Raw genomic sequence first — 20,356 nt, 5'->3', positions numbered from 1 at the left:
GGGACTCCCATACCTCCTATCTCCCATGTTTGAAACAACATAGATCGCTTTACTCGTGGTGGGCGTTTCCTCCAGATATATGCAAACATTTTGCGATTAAGCTTTGTAAAGAAGCTTGCGGGAATTGGGATCGGAATTGCCATAAATATGTACAGCAATTTCGGAAGCAACATCATTTTGATAGCATGTATGCGCCCCTGCCAAGATATATTAAGTCCTTCCCATCTGTCTAACTCCTGAAAAAGTTCTTCTGCTTTCTGGGGGAAGTTAGCTGCATATAGCCCCTCTAGTTGTGGGGTTATCTGTATGCCCAAATATTTAATTGCCTTTTTCGCCCATACAAAGGGAAACTCAACCCTAAGGGCCGCTAATTCTTTGGAGGGCACTGTGAGATTCAGAAAGGTGGATTTTTCCAAGTTCGGCTTAAACCCTGATAGTTTCCCATATTGCGTGAGATGTTCTATTACCCTTTTTAGAGATGTTTCTGGTTTCGTAATTGTGAGCAATATATCATTGGCAAACAGCATAAGTTTGTGTTCTCTCCACCCTCTCACCACTCCCTTCACCTCCCCATCTTTCCTAAGCATGCAGGCTAGCGGTTCCAGGGACAGAGCGAAAAGGAGTGGAGATATTGCACATCCCTGTCTGGTCCCACGTTGTAGCTTAAATGTTCTTGTGTAAGATCCATTAATTTTTAATGTTGCTAGTGGACCTTGATATAGTAACTGTAACCATCTCAGAAACTTCCCCTCTATCCCCACCCACTGCAATACTTGGAACAGAAACGAACAGTCCACTCGATCAAATGCTTTTTCTGCATCGATTGAAAGCAATACTGCTGGGGTCTGGTCGTCTCTCACCTGCTGGATAACGTGCATCAAGCATCTGGTATTGTCAAATGTCTGTCGCCCCGCTATAAAACCCGCCTGATCCTCATGAACTATACCTGGAATCTGTTTTTGCAGTCTGCAGGCCAATATCTTTGTAAATATCCTGTAATCTACATTCAAAAGCGAGATTGGCCTGTAGGAGCTACAAAGCCGGGGTTTTTTCCCTGGTTTTTGTTTTTCCCTGGTATTGCTGCTAATCTCCAGGTAGAGGGTAATTCCTGCGACTCAGATAGATCATTAAACACTTTCAATAGGACTGGGGCCAGATGCTTAATATACACCTTGTAGAACCTAGTGGGAAATCCATCTGGACCTGGGGCTTTACCACTTGCCATGTCCGTTATTGCCCACATTATCTCCTCTAGTGAGATGGGGACTGACATCTGCTCAGATCCTCCTCTCCCCACCCGCGGAAGATCCGCCTCTTGTAAATATTGCTCTATATCAGCTACCTCTGGGACTTGTTCTGGTTCATATAAATTTGTATAATAATTCAAAAACTCCTCTTGAACCTGTTCCACCTGTGTGACAAAATTCCCATCAGCTGTTTGTATGCCCCCTATATGATTACGTTGTGCTAGCTTTTTCAATTTACAAGCTAGCAGTCTACCCGCCTTATTCCCAAATTCAAAGTGTTCTTGTTGTGTCATTTGTAGTTTGGCGGCCACTTCTGCCAGCTGTAACTCCTGAAGTTTGTTTCTCAGCTCGTTTAATTTTGTCTGTCCACTGGTGTCTGTGGGGTTCTTTTTATGTGCTTGTTCTAATTTCGATAATTCTGCCCTAATACTCTCTTCTTGTTCCACTCGTGTTTTGGTTATGTGTGCTCCTAGTGCTATTAATTGTCCTCTAAGGACCGCTTTCAGACCGTCCCATAAATATTCTGAGCGAATCTCCCCCACATCATTAAATTTAAGATATTCCTCAATATATTTTTCTATCACTGGGATATTTTTAGTGTCCATTAGGATTGCCTCATTTAACCTCCAGTATCGCATGCCCACCTGTCGAATTCCTATATGTAGTTCTATTACCACTGGAGCATGATCTGACCAGGTGCGTGGTTCTATATTGATCTTACTCATGGTATTAGCCACTGTCACATCTCCCATCCATCCATCTATTCTAGAATAAGATCTGTATTTAGCAGAATAGTATGTATAGTCCCTTTTCTGTCCGTGTTTTGCCCTCCATAAATCTGTCAGTCCCCATCTGGCCAAGAAACCCTTCAATCCTTTCCTATCTAGTTTAGCATATACCGCTTGGCCTGTAGAGTTATCTAACGGGGGATGAATCGTGACATTAAAGTCTCCCCCCAAGAGGAGTCGACCTTGTTGGTGTTTTTGCAATTGTTGTTCCACTTTTTCTATAAACTGTCTCTGCCCGGAATTCGGGGCGTACATATTAACAATTGTGTACTGAGTGTTATATAAAGGGTATGATACATACCTGTAGCAGTTGTTCTCCGAGGACAGCAGGCTGATTGTTCTCACGACTGGGTTGACGTCCGCGGCAGCCCCCACCAACCGGAAGAAGCTTCGCGGGACGGTCGGCACGCAGGCCACGCCCACCGCGCATGCGCGGCCGCCTTCCCGCCCGTGCGCGACCGCTCCCGCCAGTTGAATGACAAGCAATAAAATATGAAACACACAACTCCAAAGGGGAGGAGGGAGGGTAGGTGAGAACAATCAGCCTGCTGTCCTCGGAGAACAACTGCTACAGGTATGTATCATACCCTTTCTCCGAGGACAAGCAGGCTGCTTGTTCTCACGACTGGGGTATCCCTAGCTCTCAGGCTCACTCAAAACAATAACCCAGGTCAATTGAACCTCGCAACGGCGAGGATACAACAGAAATTGACCTACGAAGACCAACTAACTGAGAGTGCAGCCTGACCAGAATAAATTCGGGTCCTGGAGGGTGGAGTTGGATTTACACCCCAAACAGATTCTGCAACACCGACTGCCCGAACCGACTGTCGCGTCGGGTATCCTGCTGGAGGCAGTAATGAGATGTGAATGTGTGGACAGATGACCACGTCGCAGCCTTGCAGATCTCTTCAATAGTGGCTGACTTCAAGTGGGCCACCGACGCTGCCATGGCTCTGACACTATGAGCCGTGACATGACCCTCAAGAGCCAGCCCAGCCTGGGCGTAAGTGAAGGAAATGCAATCTGCTAGCCAATTGGAGATGGTGCGTTTCCCGACAGCGACCCCTAGCCTGTTAGGGTCGAAAGAAATAAACAATTGGGCGGACTGTCTGTTGGGCTGCGTCCGCTCCAAGTAGAAGGCCAATGCTCTCTTGCAGTCCAATGTGTGCAACTGACGTTCAGCAGGGCGGGTATGCGGCCTGGGGAAGAATGTTGGCAAGACAATTGACTGGTTAAGATGGAACTCCGACACCACCTTCGGCAGGAACTTTGGGTGGGTGCGGAGCACTACTCTGTTGTGATGAAATTTAGTATATGGAGCATGAGCTACTAGGGCTTGAAGCTCACTGACCCTACGAGCTGAAGTAACTGCCACCAAGAAAATGACCTTCCAGGTCAAGTACTTCAGATGGCAGGTATTCAGTGGCTCAAAAGGAGGTTTCATCAGCTGGGTGAGGACGACGTTGAGATCCCATGACACAGTAGGAGGCTTGATAGGGGGCTTTGACAAAAGCAAGCCTCTCATGAATCGAACGACTAAAGGCTCTCCAGAGATGGCTTTACCTTCCACACGATAATGGTAAGCACTAATCGCACTAAGGTGATTCCTTACTGAGTTGGTCTTGAGGCCAGACTCTGATAAGTGCAGAAGGTACTCAAGCAGGTTCTGTGCAGGGCAAGAACGAGGTTCTAGGGCCTTGCTCTCACACCAAACGACAAACCTCCTCCACTTGAAAAAGTAACTCTTTTTAGTGGAATCCTTCCTAGAGGCAAGCAAGACCCGGGAGACACCCTCAGACAGACCCAACGCAGCGAAGTCTACGCCCTCAACATCCAGGCCGTGAGAGCCAGGGATTGAAGGTTGGGGTGCAGCAACGCTCCGTCGTTCTGCGAAATGAGAGTCGGAAAACACTCCAATCTCCACGGTTCTTCGGAGGACAACTCCAGAAGAAGAGGGAACCAGATCTGACGGGGCCAAAAGGGCGCTATCAGAATCATGGTGCCGCGGTCTTGCTTGAGCTTCAGTAAGGTCTTCCCCACCAAAGGTATGGGAGGATAAGCATACAGGAGGCCGGTCCCCCAATGAAGGAGAAAGGCATCTGACGCTAGCCTGCCGTGTGTCTGAAGTCTGGAACAGAACAGAGGCAGCTTGTGGTTGGTCTGAGAGGCGAAAAGATCCACCGAGGGGGTGCCCCACTCTCGGAAGATCTTGCGTACCACTCTGGAATGGAGCGACCACTCGTGCGGTTGCATGACTCTGCTCAGTCTGTCGGCCAGACTGTTGTTTACGCCTGCCAGGTACGTGGCTTGGAGAAGCATGCCGAACCGACACGCCCAACGCCACATACCGACGGCTTCCTGACACAGGGGGCGAGATCCGGTGCCCCCCTGCTTGTTGACGTAATACATTGCAACCTGATTGTCTGTCCGAATTTGGATAATTTGGCAGGACAGCCGATCTCTGAAAGCCTTCAGTGCGTTCCAGATCGCTCGGAGCTCCAGGAGGTTGATCTGCAGATCCTTTTCCTGGAGGGACCACAGACCCTGGGTGTGAAGCCCATCGACATGGGCTCCCCACCCCAGGCGAGATGCATCCGTCGTCAGCACTTTCGTGGGCTGCGGAATTTGGAATGGACGTCCCAGGGTCAAATTGGTCCGTATGGTCCACCAGAGCAGTGAAGTGCGGCAACTGGTGGAGAGGCGGATGACATCCTCTAGATTCCCGGTGGCTTGGAACCACTGGGAAGCTAGGGTCCATTGAGCAGACCTCATGTGAAGATGAGCCATGGGAGTCACATGAACTGTGGAGGCCATATGACCCAGAAGTCTCAACATCTGCCGAGCTGTGATCTGCTGAGACGCTCTGGTCTGCGAAGCCAGGGCCAAGAGATTGGTGGCCCTCGCTTCGGGAAGGTAGGCCTGAGCCGTCTGGGAATTCAGCAGCGCTCCTATGAATTCCAGAGACTGAGTTGGCTGGAGATGGGACTTTGGGTAATTTATCACAAACCCCAGCAGCTCCAGAAGTTGAATAGTGCACTGCATGGACCGGAGGGCTCCTGCCTCCGAGGTGTTCTTGACCAGCCAATCGTCGAGATATGGGAACACGTGCACTCCCAGCTTGCGTAGGTAGGCCGCTACCACCACGAGGCACTTTGTAAACACTCGTGGGGCAGAGGCGAGCCCAAAGGGCAGCACACAATACTGAAAGTGCCGTGCGCCCAGGCGGAATCTGAGATACTGTCTGTGAGCTGGCAGTATCGGGATGTGAGTGTATGCGTCCTTTAAATCCAGGGAACATAGCCAATCGTTTTTCTGAATCATTGGCAGAAGGGTGCCCAAGGAAAGCATCCTGAACTTTTCTTTGACCAGGAATTTGTTCAGGCCTCTCAGGTCTAGGATGGGACGCATCCCCCCTGTTTTCTTTTCCACAAGGAAGTACCTGGAATAGAATCCCTGCCCTTCCTGCCCGGGTGGTACGGGCTCGACCGCATTGGCGCTGAGAAGGGCGGAGAGTTCCTCTGCAAGTACCTGCTTGTGATGGGAGCTGAAAGACTGAGCTCCCGGAGGACAATTTGGAGGCAGGGAGGCCAAATTCAGGGCGTATCCGTACCGCACTATTTGGAGAACCCACTGGTCGGAGGTTATGAGAGGCCACCTTTGGTGAAAGAATTTTAACCTCCCTCCGACCGGCAGGTCGTCCGGTACGGACACTTGTAGGGCGGCTATGTTCCCATGGATCCAGTCAAAAGCCCGTCCCCGGCTTTTGCTGTGGAGGCGCAGGGGGCTGCTTAGGCGCACGCTGTTGACGGGAACGAGCGCGCTGGGGCTGTCCCTGTGCCTGACGAGGCCTTCGGGCCGGCTGGTTGTACCTACGCTTCGCAAAAGAGTAGGGTGCAGCCTGCCGAGCCCGGGAAAAACGCCCGCCCGCGGGGGCGGGTGCTGAAGGCGCCCGGTGGGAGAGCTTGTCGAGAGCGGTTTCCCGCTGATGCAGTTGGTCAACCATCTGCTCGACCTTCTCGCCAAAAATATTATCCCCCCGGCAAGGGACGTCAGCCAGTCTCTGCTGGGTGCGGTTGTCCAGGTCAGAGGCACGCAGCCATGAGAGCCTGCGCATCACTATACCTTGGGCCGCAGCACGAGATGCCACGTCACAGGTGTCAAAAATCCCCCTGGACAGGAACTTTCTGCACGCCTTCAGCTGCCTGACCACCTCCTGATAAGGCCTGGACTGCTCCGGCGGGAGCTTATCGACCAGGTCCGCCAGCTGTTGCACATTGGTCCGCATGTGGATGCTCATATAGAGCAGGTAAGATTGGATGCGGGTCACGAGCATGGAGGATTGGTAGGCCTTCCTCCCAAATGAGTCCAGAGTGCGAGACTCCCGCCCCGGGGGCGCCGAGGCGGTATCCCTCGAACTCCGTGCCCTCTTGAGAGCAGAATCCACGACCGCTGAGTCATGGGGCAACTGGGGCCGCATGAGCTCTGGGTCAGAGTGGATCCTGTACTGGGACTCTGCTTTCTTGGGAATGGTGGGGTTAGTTAGTGGTCGCACCCAGTTCCGAAGCAGCGTCTCCTTCAGGACATTGTGCAGCGGTACCGTGGAGGACTCTCTAGGTGGTGATGGATAGTCGAGGACCTCGAGCATCTCGGCCCTCGGCTCTTCCACAGAGACCACGGGAAAGGGAATGCTTATAGACATATCCCGCACAAAGGAGGCAAAGGAGAGACTCTCAGGAGGTGAGAGCTTCCTCTCCGGTGACGGCGTGGGGTCCGAGGGAAGGCCCGTAGACTCCTCTGAGGAGAAATATCTCGGGTCCTCCTCTTCCCCCCACGAGTCCTCATCCTCGGTATCGGACATTAGCTCATGTAGCTGAGTCCGGTACCGGGCCCGGCTCGACGTCGAGGCACCCAGGTCTCGGTGTCGTCGAGTGGTGGACTCCCGCGCCGGCGGGGACGGAGCTCCCTCCATCGACGTCGACGGGGACTCCACCTGCGTGGCGGTCGAGACCGGCACCGCAAGCGGCGGCGGTGTCGACAGACCCGGCGCCGGGCTAGAGCTCGCCGGCGCCACAGTCATCGGCGCCGGGGGCGCAAGCACCCCCGACGCCGGCACAGCCTGGCGCATCAGCCCTTCCAGGATCCCCGGAAGGATGGCTCTGAGGCACTCGTCCAGGCCCGCTGTCGGGAAAGGCGGTGGGGCCGGTAAGGGTGTCGGTGCCAGAAGCTGCTGGGGGCCAGGAGACGGCACCGAGGTGCCGGAACCCCGACGCGTCGGTACCTCCACCACCGACGGAGATCTCTCCTCTCTGCGATGACGCTTCGGCGTCGACTCCTCTTCAGGGTGCACCGAGGGCTCCCGGTGACGGCGCTTCTTATCTTTTTTCCGGTGCACGTCACCAGGCGCCGGAGGGCATGGAGGAGGAGGAGGTCGATCCCCCTCGGTCTCGAGGTACCGGGTCCGACAGGGTTCGGTCCCGTGGCTCACGAGTTGAGGGAGTGACCGGGGCCGACTGCCCACGCAGCCTCTCAACCCCACTCTCACCGGCGGACCGGCGGGCCGACGGGACCTGTTCTCCTGGGGTCGCTGCCATCGGTGCCGATGTCTCGGGCATCGATACCGGTACCGAAGAACCGGCCTTCGATACCGATGCCGTCGAGGTCGACGTCGAGGGGCCGGCGCAAGTTCCAAAAAGACGGTCCCGCAGAACTTGCCTCGCAACCTGAGTCCGTTTCCGGAGACCGAGACACAAAGCGCACGACTTGAGATTGTGCTCCGGCCCGAGGCACTGGAGGCACCAAGCGTGGGTGTCGGTCTGCGAGATCGGCCGGCCGCAGCGACCACACTTTTTAAATCCACTCGGGACCTTCGAGGACATCGACGGAAAAATCGCGTCGGCGAAGTCAAAGTCGGCAATGGTGGCTAAAATCACACCACGAAAAAATCAACCGACCGAGCGGCCACTAGGCCGCAACGTGGCGTCCCCGCTAGAAAGCGAGGGAAAAAGGGGAGCGCGTGCTCCACACGCGCAAAAAAAAATTTTCTTTTTTTTTTTCTATAAAACAATACAAACAAAAACCGAGGAAACCGAACGGGATCCAAGCGACGATCCGCGTAAACGCGGTCGAAAATCCGGCGGCTGAACAGAGAGAGAGGCAAACGCACCACTCTCTCAGTCGCGGAAAAAAAGTAACTGGCGGGAGCGGTCGCGCACGGGCGGGAAGGCGGCCGCGCATGCGCGGTGGGCGTGGCCTGCGTGCCGACCGTCCCGCGAAGCTTCTTCCGGTTGGTGGGGGCTGCCGCGGACGTCAACCCAGTCGTGAGAACAAGCAGCCTGCTTGTCCTCGGAGAATGAGATTATTACCAGCAAAAATCTGCCTTCTTTATCAGTTACTGTATGTTGAACCTGCCAGGGAAATGAATCCGACAGTGCTATTAATACCCCTCTCTGTTTAGAATTATCTATACATGATGAGAATAATATTATAGGGTATCGCCTATGACCCACCAGCCTCTCGTGACACTTTTTCAGGTGTGTCTCCTGTAGAAGCACTATATCCGCTCGCAAGCGTATCATTTCTTTAAATGCTAACTGGCGCTTCATAGGCGAGTTAAGGCCCTCACATTGAATGTTACACATTTAAACACTTTATCGCCCGATGCCATTCAATCAGTCTATTGTATATCCACCACCGTTTCCCCTTATCCCTATCCCCCCTCCCCCCTCCCTCTTTCCCCAATAACCTGGAATAGCATGCCTCCTTCTTCTTTGTAGGCATGCTAAGAAAAAATGTGGACTTCCGTTCCCACCTTCAACACCAGCCCATTTAGGCGTTCGGGCCCTTTGTATCTTGCAGGCACCGCTCAAATTGTCTCGGTTTCAAAATTTGGCCAGTCTCTATGTGCAGAAATTTAATTCCAAAGTGCAGTGTTTTTTCATGAGCCTTTCCCTGACGTAAGCCGTTGATCTGATGCTTGTCTTCTCAGCCGTCCTCGCCCCTGTGACACTCTTTGCCATCTCTGCTTGTTCTTTTTCGGGGATCCACTAGTTTGACGTGCTGTGGTCGCTGATGTCTCCTTGTCCTGCCCCATAAACTCTTGAGCCTCCTCAAGCGTGGCCACTCGGTGCTGCTTTCCCTCTTTATAAAACACTAGGGCAAAAGGATGCTGCCACTTATATTTGATTCCCTCATCTCGGAGCTTTTCTGTTAATGGACGCAGTGTTCCTCGCCTTTTCAATGTGGTAGCCGCTAGATCTTGAAATAATTCAATGGGATATGTCTCCCATATTATAGGACTAGCTGCCCTTGCTTGGCGCATGACTTCCTCTAACTTTGAACTCTGTAAAGCAAGCCACAATGTCTTTAGGCACATTAGTTTTTCTCGGGCCAAGTGCCCTGTGCGCACGCTCTAGCTTAATTGTTTCTGGTACCACTGTTTGCTCCGGGGTAGACAGCAGATGAGCTGCTATATCCTGCACTGTTTTTTCGCAGTTGATAAATTCCGGTAGCTCCGGCAAACCCCGCACTCGGATATTAGATCGCCGGCTTCTATTTTCAAGGTCTTCCACCTTGTCCGTGAGGAATCTCATGTTTGCTTGTTGCTCTACCATCTGCTGCTCTATCCCCGTTATCGTGTCTGCTTGCTCCTCAAGGCCCACTTCAGTTTCGCTCACTCGATTCCCCAGTTCTTTGATCTCTTCTCTTAAGTCTGCGCTCAGTTGCGCAAAATCACGCCGCATCTCTTTAATGTCCTTTTTAATGTCCAATAACCATGTACTCAGCTGCTCCCATTTATCTGGTGCCAGCTCGTTTTCCTGTGTTTCTTCGTGTACGCCCTGAACGCTTGTAGGCCGCGGGCTTAGGGAGGCCCCTTGACTCGGCTGATCTCCTGCCTGCTTGTCCGCCACGTGGTCACGGTCCTGATATGCGAAGGCAGTTAAATCCGCCGTTTTGGGTTTCGGGTTCGCCATTTTCAGGAGCGCGTGTCGTTCGCTGGCTATTCTACTACACGCCTTTCGTTTCGGGCTCCAATTGCTCTTCTTTTTAGCTAGTATTTGGGCTGGTATTCGGGAGCTTCGCGTTCAGACCGCCATTGCGGTTCGTGACGTCACCGGAAGTCCTCCCTAGGGGGCACTTTAAAATTTTTTTAAAAAACATTAAAATACCTCCCAGGTGCATAGCTCCCTTACCTTGCGTGCTGAGCCCCCCAAATCCCCCCAAAACCCACTCCCCACAACTCTACACCATTACCACAGCACTTATGGGTGAAGGGGGCACCTAGATGTGGGTGCAGTGGGTTTTGAAGGGCTCCCATTTACCAGCACAAGTGGAACAGGTAGTGGGGGGATGGACCTGGGTCCACCTGCCTGAAGTGCACTGCACCCACTAAAAACTGCTCCAGGAACCTGCATACTGCTGTCATGGAGCGGGGTATGACATTTCAGGCTGGCATAGAGGCTGGCAAAAAAATGTTTTTAAAGTTCGTTTTTTTGGTGGGAGGGGGTTAGTGACCACTGGGGGAGTCAGGGGAGGTCATCCTCGATTCCCTCCGGTGGTCATCTGGGCAGTTTGGGCACTTTTTTGGGACTTGGACCTAAAAAAAAAGGGTCCAAAAAAAGCGGATCAAATTCTCACTAGGGCCGCCCTTCTTTTTTCCATTATCGGTCGAGGGCGCCCGTCTCTTAAGCACGCCCCGGCATGTCCATGTCCCGCCTTCACTACCCTTCCGACACGCCCCCGGGAACTTTGTTCGTCCCCGCGACGGACTGCAGTTGGGGGCGCCCAAAATCAACTTTCGATTATACCGATTTGGGCGCCCGCGAGAGAAGGGTGGCCATCTCCCGATTTGGGTCAGAAGATGGACGTCCTTCTCTTTCGAAAATGAGCCTGATTGTGTTATAAGAATCAGGTGCTCAACATTCAGAGTTTCTATCTATCTATTTATTTATGACATTTATATCCCACATTAAACATGAATTAGGTTGAAACCTAGGAGCATTTAAAATCTTTTTTTGTTTTCCTGTGCCTAGATCAAAAGAGAAAGATGGTTTGTGGGAACTTGCTCCTTTTGTTTTGTGAAATGCAGTGGTATATTATAAAAATGGACATAATATTGTTTATTACTACTATTTAAAAGAGAGATGTTCAATAATGAGGGCATAGCTAACTTCATCCAGAAGTCCAGAGTCAATCTAAATGTGCTAACATTTTCCAGTTCAGTGATATATATTTATGTCTTCTTCAAGTCATTTTTCAACAGCATTTTCTCAGTTATTACCCAAATGCGAACACAATTATAATGTTAATTAATATGTTTTGGATGTTACTGAATCCTATTATTCCATCTCACTGTATTTCCAGTTTTGGCACAGTATAAGTCATCACAAGGACAAAATATATGAAAACCAATGGACTGCATTAGAGGCTTATAGCTCATTTAGTTATGTTTAAACAAATGAGAGACCTGCATGAAAGAAAATATTTATTTTTATTATTTTGACTTATGAAAACCACTTGTTCCTGAACCATGCTCAAAACAGAATAATCCATTTATAAATAACATAAAAATCGGAACGATTGTAGAAATACGCTGTCACTTGCTCTCAGTGAAATACAGGCCAATGGCTCAGGCTAAGAGGCCTGTAAAAATCAAAGATCTCTGACACAGATACATTTCACTGCAGCAAAAGCTGAAGTGAGTTCTCAGAGAGCTGACAGGGGAGGGGGGAATCTGCTCTATCAACAATGGTGGCACTGGCACCTGCAAGAAGTCATGAGCAAAGATGTTTTGGCTAGTGGAAGATAGCAGTATGTCAGGTGAAAGTAGGATGAGAACATCCAAAGGGGGCTGGAGGAAGGCTTGGGAACATGTGAAGACATTCTTATCAACTGATAAGGGCCAAAGAGTTCTGGTGAGAAAGTTAGGGTCCATTGGGATGAATAGAGCCAGAAGGGTATAAAAAGGGCAGTCTGAAGGGTATCAGAGCAGAAGGTTGAACAGAGAGGACAGACTGCACCTGCTGTGTGAAGCGTTGTCCCACCGTGTTCCAGAGATGATGAGTGAGGTGATTAAATTTGCAGATGATACAAAACTATTCAAGGTTGTTAAAACACATGTGGACTGTGAAATATTGCAGGAAGACCTTAGGAAGTTGGAAGACTGGGCATCTAAATGGCAGATGAAATTTAATGTGGACACATGCAAGGTGATGCACATTGGAAAGAATAATCCAAATCATAGTGCTAGGGTCCACCTTGGGGGTCAGCACTCAAGAAAAAGATCTAGGTGTCATTGTAGATAATACGCTGAAATCGTCTGCTCAGTGTGCGGTGATGGCCAAAAAAGCAAACAGGATGCTAGGCATTATTAGGAAAGGGATAGTGAATAGGACCAAAAATACTATAATGCCTCCTTATCACTTCATGGTATGACTGCACCTTGAGTACTGTGTTCAGTTCTGGTCACTGTATCTCAAAAAAGATATAGCACAATTAGAAAAGGTTCAAAGAGCGACCAAAATGATAAAGGGGATGGAACACCTCTCATATGAAGAAAAGCTAAAGAGGTTAGGGCTCTTCAGCTTGGAAAAAGAGACAGCTGAGAGGAGATATGATTGAGGTCTAAAAAATCCTGAGTGGTGTAGAACAAGTAGAAGTAAATCTATTTTTCACTCATTCCAAAAGTAGAAACATAGAAACATGACGGCAGATAAGGGCCATATGACCCATCCAGTCTGCCCATCCTCTGTAACCCCTAACTCTTCCATTTCCTAAGCGATCCCACATGCTTATCACATGCCCTTTTAAATTCTGGAACAGTCCTCGACTCCACAACCTCCACCGGGAGGCCATTCCACGCCTCCACCACCCTTTCTGTGAGATAGTATTTCCTTAGATTACTCCTAAGCCTATTCCCTCTTAATTTTGTCAGATGCCTCCTCATTCCAGAGCTCTCCTTCATTTGAAAAAAGCTCTCTTCCTGAACATAAATGCCCTTGAGATATTTAAACGTCTCTATCCTGTCTCCTCTCTCCCTCCTCTCTTCCAGTGTATACATGTTGAGGTTCATAAGCCTGTCCCTATAATTTTTGCGTTCAAGCCCGGTTACTAATTTTGTAGCCGCCCCCTGGACCGACTCCATCCTATTTATATCTTTCCGTAGGTGCGGTCTCCAAAACTGCATGCAAATGGGGCCTCACTAGAGACTTACACAACGGCACTATCGCCTCCTTCTTCCTGCTGGTCATGCCTCTCTTTATGCACCCAAGCATCCTTCTGGCTTTGACTGTCACTTTTTCTGTTTGGAAGCTTTAAGGTCATCAGCCAAGTCCCACTCTTCCTTCGTACACTGAAGCACTTCACCCCCATACGTACCGTTCCCTCGGATTCTTGCAACAGAAGTGCATGATCCTGCATTTTTGGGGATTAAACCATAGTTGCCAAATATCGGTCCATTCCTCCAGATTTGCTAGGCCCTTCCTCATGTCATTCACGCCCTCCAGGGTGTCCACCCTGTTGCAGTTTAGTATCATCTGCAAAGAGACAAACCTTACCAGACAGCCCTTCCGCAATATAGCTCAAAAAGACGTTAAAAAGAGCCGGCCCAAGGACCAAACCCTGCAGTACTCCACTGACGACACCCTTTTCTTCAGAGAAAACTCCATTTACCACTACCCTCTGTCTCCTACCATTCAACCAATTGTTAACCAAATCAGTTACTCTAGGTCCTATACCGAGGGCACTCAATTTATTTATCAGTCGCCTGTGCGGAACTGTGTAAAAGGCTTTGCTGAAATCCACCACATCAAGTGCCCCTCCCACATCCAACTGTTTGGTCACCCAGTCGAAAAAGACAGTCAGATTCGTCTGCTAACTCGGGTCTCACTTTCCATTTAGTTCAAGAAATCTCACAATCCTCCTCAGAAGTGTTTCCATTAGCTTACTCACCACCGAGGTCAAACTGACAGGTCTATAGTTCCCAACCTCCTCCTTACTTCCACTCTTGTGCAAAGGAACCACATCTGTCCTTCTCCAGTCCACAGGGATCACTCCAGTTTCTAAGGAAGCATTGAAGAGGTCCGTCAGCGGAACTGACAGAACTTCTCCGAGTTCCTTAAGCACCCTCGGGTGTATCCCATCTTGCCCCATCGCTCTGTCTACTTTTAGTTTAGCAAGCTCCACATGAACACAGTCCTCCGTAAACGGGTCTTGGTCTACCATACCTCCATCCCCTTTAGCCTTTGTTTTCTGCAGTCCTAACCCCGGTCTTTCATCCGTGAACACAGAGCTAAAATAATTGTTAAAGCAGTTCTGCTTTATCCTTATCATCTTCCACATATTTCTCTCCCTCAGCTTTGAGCCTCACAATGCTATTATGGCACTTCCTTTTGTCACTTACATATCTGAAAAAGGTCTTATCCCCCAATTTTACCGTATTAGCTATCTTTTCTTCCATTTGCTGCTTCGCTTTCCTGATAGCTTTTCCAGCTTCTCTTCGCTTATTCAGGTATTCTTTCCTGTCTTCATCTTTCTAAGTTGTCTTATAATGTGGGAAGGCTAGCCTCCTTACCCTTATCTTTTCAGCTACTACATTCGAGTACCAGAGCGGCCTTCTTTTCCTCCTACTTTTATGTAATTTTCTAACATAAAGGTTAGTTGCCTTTAATATAGCTCCTTTCAGTCTTGTCCATTGCTGTTCTATATCCTTCAGCTGTTCCAATCCCACTAACTGTTCCTTGAGAAATTCCCCCATCTCGGCAAATTTAGTTCCTTTGAAAACCAGGACCATCAATCTCGAATGAGCCCTCTCTTCTGTTTTAATATTGAACCATACCATACGATGATCACTAGATGCCAAATGGTCTGCCACCTTGACGTCAGAAACATTCTCTCCATTCATAAGCACCAGGTCCAGAATAGCTGTATCCCTTTGTCTGTTCCGTTACCCACTGCTGGAACAATTCTTCCTCTAGGGAATCTAAGATCTCTTTGCTTCTAGATGACCCCGCAGTAGGGACACCCCAATCAACATCCGGCATATTGAAGTCTCCTCCTATCAGTAGTACTTCCCCTTTCCTAGCTATTTTGCGGATGTCTTCAATTAAGTCCCTGTCCATTTCCTCTGTGAGGGTGGTCTGTATATCACTCCGATATAGATACATTTTCCTTTCCCTCTTTCCAGTTTAACCCACAGCACTTCTTCCATACTCCACATATCCTGCAGTTCTGTCACCTGGATATCATTCTTAGCATATAATGCCACACCTCCACCCATTTTTCCTACTCTGTCCTTCCTGAATAGATTATAGCTAAGTATAGCAACATCCCAGTCATGGTTCTCCGTGAACGCCACTAAATCCAAGTCTGCTTCCATCATTGTAGCCTCAAGATCTAGAAGTTTGTTTCACATACTACGGGCAATGGTATACAAGGCTCTTCAGATGTTACTCTTTTTATTCTCTACTATAGAAGCATTAGATGTCCTACCTTCCTTGGGGTTAATTATGGCTTTGTGGCCTTTTATACCCATCCCCATCAATTTTAGTTTAAGTTTAAATCTTTTTTATTGACAGTATCATAAAAGGTACAACATCTCAAAGCAGAACACAATCATCAGATATCAACATCGTAGCTAGTTTCACTATACAGGTTTTCATTTTCTCCCCACCTCCCAACCCCTCCCTCTTCCCCCATACATATTCTATAGTGCCATCATATTCTGCAGTCACATTGCAGACGTAAAGCTGTGTCTTGCAGTGTAAAGAAAGATGCCATCAACATAGTGCCTAACAAAGTGTCTGCAACACGACAGAAATCTGTCTAATACTTGAAGCAAACTGCCATTCAGAGTAACATATTTCAAAGGGCCTTGGCTGTTATCCCCTGCACCTAACGGTATCACCGCTATTATTTGATGTTTTATATTTCAACAATTATTATGGATGATGCAACATAAGAAATAACCACCAGTCACAAATCACAGCAAGCAAGGTTAAAAAAATGGTTCTGACTAACAGCACACTACTAAGCTCATCATTTAAGTTTCAACAGTGTTCTCCCCTCCATCCCTTGACCAAACTTACATTAACATCAATCAAAACAACTCCCTCTTTAGTACTTTAGCCAGCCTGTTGCTGAAGATACTCCTTCCCTTCCTTGACAGATGGACACCATCACCGCTCAGTACCTCTTGGAAAATCATCCCATGGTCTATGAAACCTCAGCACCAACCAAGCAGCCACGCATTTATCTCCAAGATGAGAGCTTCTCTCATTCGGCCTTTACCTTCGACAGGGAGGATCGATGAGAACACCGCCTGCGCACCTAGATGCTTCACCCTCTGACCCAAAGCCACGAAGTCTCTTATGATATGTTCAGTAGTATATTTAGCTGTATCATTTGTGCCAACGTGGATGAGCAGAATAGGAGCGGGGTCCATAGGCTTAATGAGTGGAGGCAATCTTTCCACAATATCGTGAATCTTAGCACCAGGCAGACAGCACACCTCCCTGGACAACATATCTGGCTGGCAGATGGGCGCTTCGGTACCCCTGAGAACTGAATCTCCAACTAGTGTTCCCTAGTACAAAGACTAGGGGACACTCAACGAAGTTAAATGGAAATACTTTTAAAACAAATAGGAGAAAATATATTTTCACTCAACGAATAGTTAAGCTCTGGAACTCTGTCGGATGATGTGGTAACAGTGGTTAGCGTTTCTGGGTTTAAAAAAGGTTTGGACAAGTTCCTGGAGGAAAGGTTCATAGTCTGTTACTGAGACAGACATGGGAAGCAACTGCTTTTCCTGGGATGTGTAGCATGGAATGTTGCCATGATTTGGGTTTCTGCCAGGTACTTGAGTAGAGAGGTATGGTAGCCGTGTTAGTCCACTTTTAAAGGTAATCAATAGAAATAAAACATGGAAAAGAAAATAAGATGATACCTTTTTTATTGGACATAACTTAATACATTTCTTGATTAGCTTTCGAAGGTTGCCCTTCTTCGTCAGATCGGAACTAAGCAAATGTTGGTAGATGACAATATATATAAGCGAAACATCAAAGCATTCCAGTGACAATCTAACAGGATGGGGTGGATAGGTGAGAGACAAGAAGAGGGGCAGGGAGATATGCATGGAGACAGGAGGGTGACAAAGCAGTCCAAACAAATCAAAAATTCAAGGAACTCTGCAGAGACCCTGCAGACAAACCACTGACCACACTTTTGGAGGTACAGATCAAATGGGGATAATAAACCTCTCGAACCATCAATTATCACAGCATGAAGTATCTGTACTCTCCAAAGGACTTTCATTTTGCCCATCCAGCAAGCTGGACGAAATTCAATTATACTCAGACCTGGAAGAATTCTTTAGAAAACTGCGCCTGAAGGCACATTTTCACAACAAAGGAAATCCCAAAAGACCGGAATACAGTTTTAAACAAAAGAACACTTATTTCACCCCACAGGATGTACAAAGCAACAAGCTGGACAACTACATAGAAAGCTTCAGACATAGGGTAAAATCACAACTTTCCAGCAAACAAAAGAAAATTCTGTACAATCTTACTCCACCAGAAAGAGCACATTATCAAACCCGCAGACAAAGGAGGCTCAGTGGTGATTATGGACACAGAAAAATACTTTGAAGAATGGTACAGACAGCTCTCAGACAATACATAATACAGGAAACTAACTGAGGATCCTACACAGGATTATACAAAGCAGCTGAAAGACCTGATCAGATCGTTTCCTAAACAAGTACAGCCACATCTGAAGAAACTAATACCAAACCAGCCTTCTGTGGGCACATTCTACATGCTACCCAAAATCCACAAACCTGGAAACCCTGGCAGACCAATCATATCAGGTATTGGCACACTCACGGAGGAAATATCTGGACTCATAGAGGGAATTCTGAAACCTCTCATGCACAAAACAAACATCTTCATACAAGACACCACAGACTTTCTGAATAAATTGAAAAATATCAAGCAATTACCACCAAGTATCCTTCTGGTCATGATAGATGTAGAATCACTATACAGCAACATTCCCCATGCGGATGGCATAGCTGTATGTGAGAAACTCCTAAAAACATCTACACTGGACCATCAATACTCACCAGACACCATTACAAAACTAATCACATTTATTTTAACTCACAACTATTTCCGCTTTAACAATGATATCTATCTACAAATAATGGGCACTGCGATGGGCACCAGGACAGCACCCCAATATGCCAACCTCTTTATGGCTGAGCTGGAAGAGACATTTCTGAATACATACAAGACCAAACCCCTAAAATACTACTGGTACATCAATGACATTTTTATGATTTGGACTGAGGGGGGAAGAAACTCTGAAACAATTTTACAATTCCTTCAATACCATCCTACAATCAGATTCAAAATTGACTACTCCCCGGAAAAAGTCAATTTTTTGGACCCCACAGTCTCAATCAGCAATGGATATATACAAACATCCATATACAAGAAACCCACAGACAAATGCAGCTACCTCCACAACTCCAGCTTCCACCCTTCACATACAAAAAGATCCATTATTTACAGCCAAGCCACAAGATACCACCATATCTGCTCTGACCCAGGGGACAGAGACAGACACCTTGAAATCCTGACTGCATCCTTCAAACAGAAAGGCTACGCCGCCAAAATAATCTCCAAGAATATTGCCTCCTCCCTCAAAACACCCAGGGAAAATCTGCTACAGTACAAAGAAAAAAAAAGCCACAGACAGAATCCCCCTTATCCTATATAATAATTCTCACCTCCAACGCTCGAATCCAGCTGCCTGTGTCCGTGGCTCCTTCGGAGCTGCTGAGCTAGGCTCTGTAGTCAGGCTGATGTCACCGTTGCCATTATGCTGCCTCACAGCTGATTCTTGTCCAGCGACCCACCTCTCTCCCCTGCCCCCCCTCCAGCCACTCAGGTTGTGTAGCGAATTCTTCGGGGCAGGCAGGAAAGATCCCCGGTCCTGCCTGCCCGCTGCTGGCGCTGACCCTCCCCCGCTGCCAGATCGCTGTTCAAAATGGCTGCCGAGACTTACAAGGGCAGCCTCCAACACTTCAGCAGAAGTCTCGCGAGTCCGCCATTGGAAGTCTCGGCGGCCATTTTGAACAGCGATCCGGCAGCGGGGGAGGGTCAGTGCCAGCAGCAGGCAGGCAGGACCGGGGATCTTTCCTGCCTGCCCTGAAGAATTCGCTACACAACCTGGGTAGCTAGAGAGGGGGCAGGTGAGAGAGCAGAGTCGCTGGACATGGGTGGCTGCAGGGGGGGGCAGGGGGACAGGAAGGTCGCTGGACATGGGTGGCTGCAGGGGGGTCCTGAGACCAGAGAGGTGGGGGTGGAAGGGGGTCCTCAGACCATAAAAGCGGGTGGGGGCCCACACTCACTCACTCTCTGTCTCTCACATACACTCTCTCTGACACACTCTCTGTCTAACACACTGTCACACACACACAGTCTCACACACACAGACACTCTGTCTCTCACACAAACACACACACACTCTATCTGTCTCTCTCATTCTCTCTCTGACACACACACTCCATCTCTCACACACACTCTTTCTCTCAAACATACACTCCGAGGAAAACCTTGCTAGTGCCCGTTTCATTTCTGACAGAAACGGGCCTTTTTTACTAGTAGTGACATACAACCCGGAGCTGGAAAAATTAACAAAAATCATAAAAGATCTGCAGCCTCTATTCCAGGAGGATGAATTACTGAAAGAGATATTCCCATCCCCACCAGTGCTGGCCTTCCGACAGCCACCCAACTTAAAACACAAGCTAATTAGAAGTAAGCTCCCAACACAGACTCAAAAAGAAAAGAATGACACACATCCTTGCAATATATCCAGCTGCAAACTATGCCAAAACATTTCGCGGCACCCCACGGTCATTCACAAAGGAAGAATATTCAACATTAAGGAATTCTTCACGTGTTCATCTTCCAATGTGGTATATATCATTCAGTAAAAAATGCAACGAATGCTGCTACATTGGAGTTTGGTCTTTCTGGATATCTTCTGCTTGTTTTGTTGCTTACCATATGAAAAATGCCAATACCAATAAAGATGTCACGCCTGTGGGGCAGCACTTTACAAAACCAGAACACTGTACCAGTGACTTCAAGGTAAGAATCTTAAAAGGGAACTTTAAAACAATATAGGAACGTAAGACCTTTGAAGTCAGAATGATTAAATATTTTGACACCCACCAGACAGGACTTAACAAAGATCTGGGTTTTCTAGCCCATTATAAACCACAAAATTGTACTGCTTTGTCACCCT

The 20,356-nt window shown here is 48.4% G+C and overlaps 1 protein-coding gene across 1 annotated transcript in view; it reads right to left on the bottom strand.

The window, feature by feature from the left end:
• LOC115480163 (cytochrome P450 2G1-like) overlaps positions 1–20,356 on the bottom strand; it is a 181,584-nt gene that overhangs the window by 136,075 nt on the left and 25,153 nt on the right. The gene's annotated exons all lie outside the window — the stretch shown is intronic.

The sequence above is a fragment of the Microcaecilia unicolor genome, chromosome 11 (assembly GCF_901765095.1).
Source record: "Microcaecilia unicolor chromosome 11, aMicUni1.1, whole genome shotgun sequence".
NCBI classification, from domain to species: Eukaryota; Metazoa; Chordata; class Amphibia; order Gymnophiona; family Siphonopidae; genus Microcaecilia; species Microcaecilia unicolor.
The sequence above is the reverse complement of the archived record's forward strand: the minus strand, read 5'-3'. Positions and strand labels throughout refer to the sequence as shown.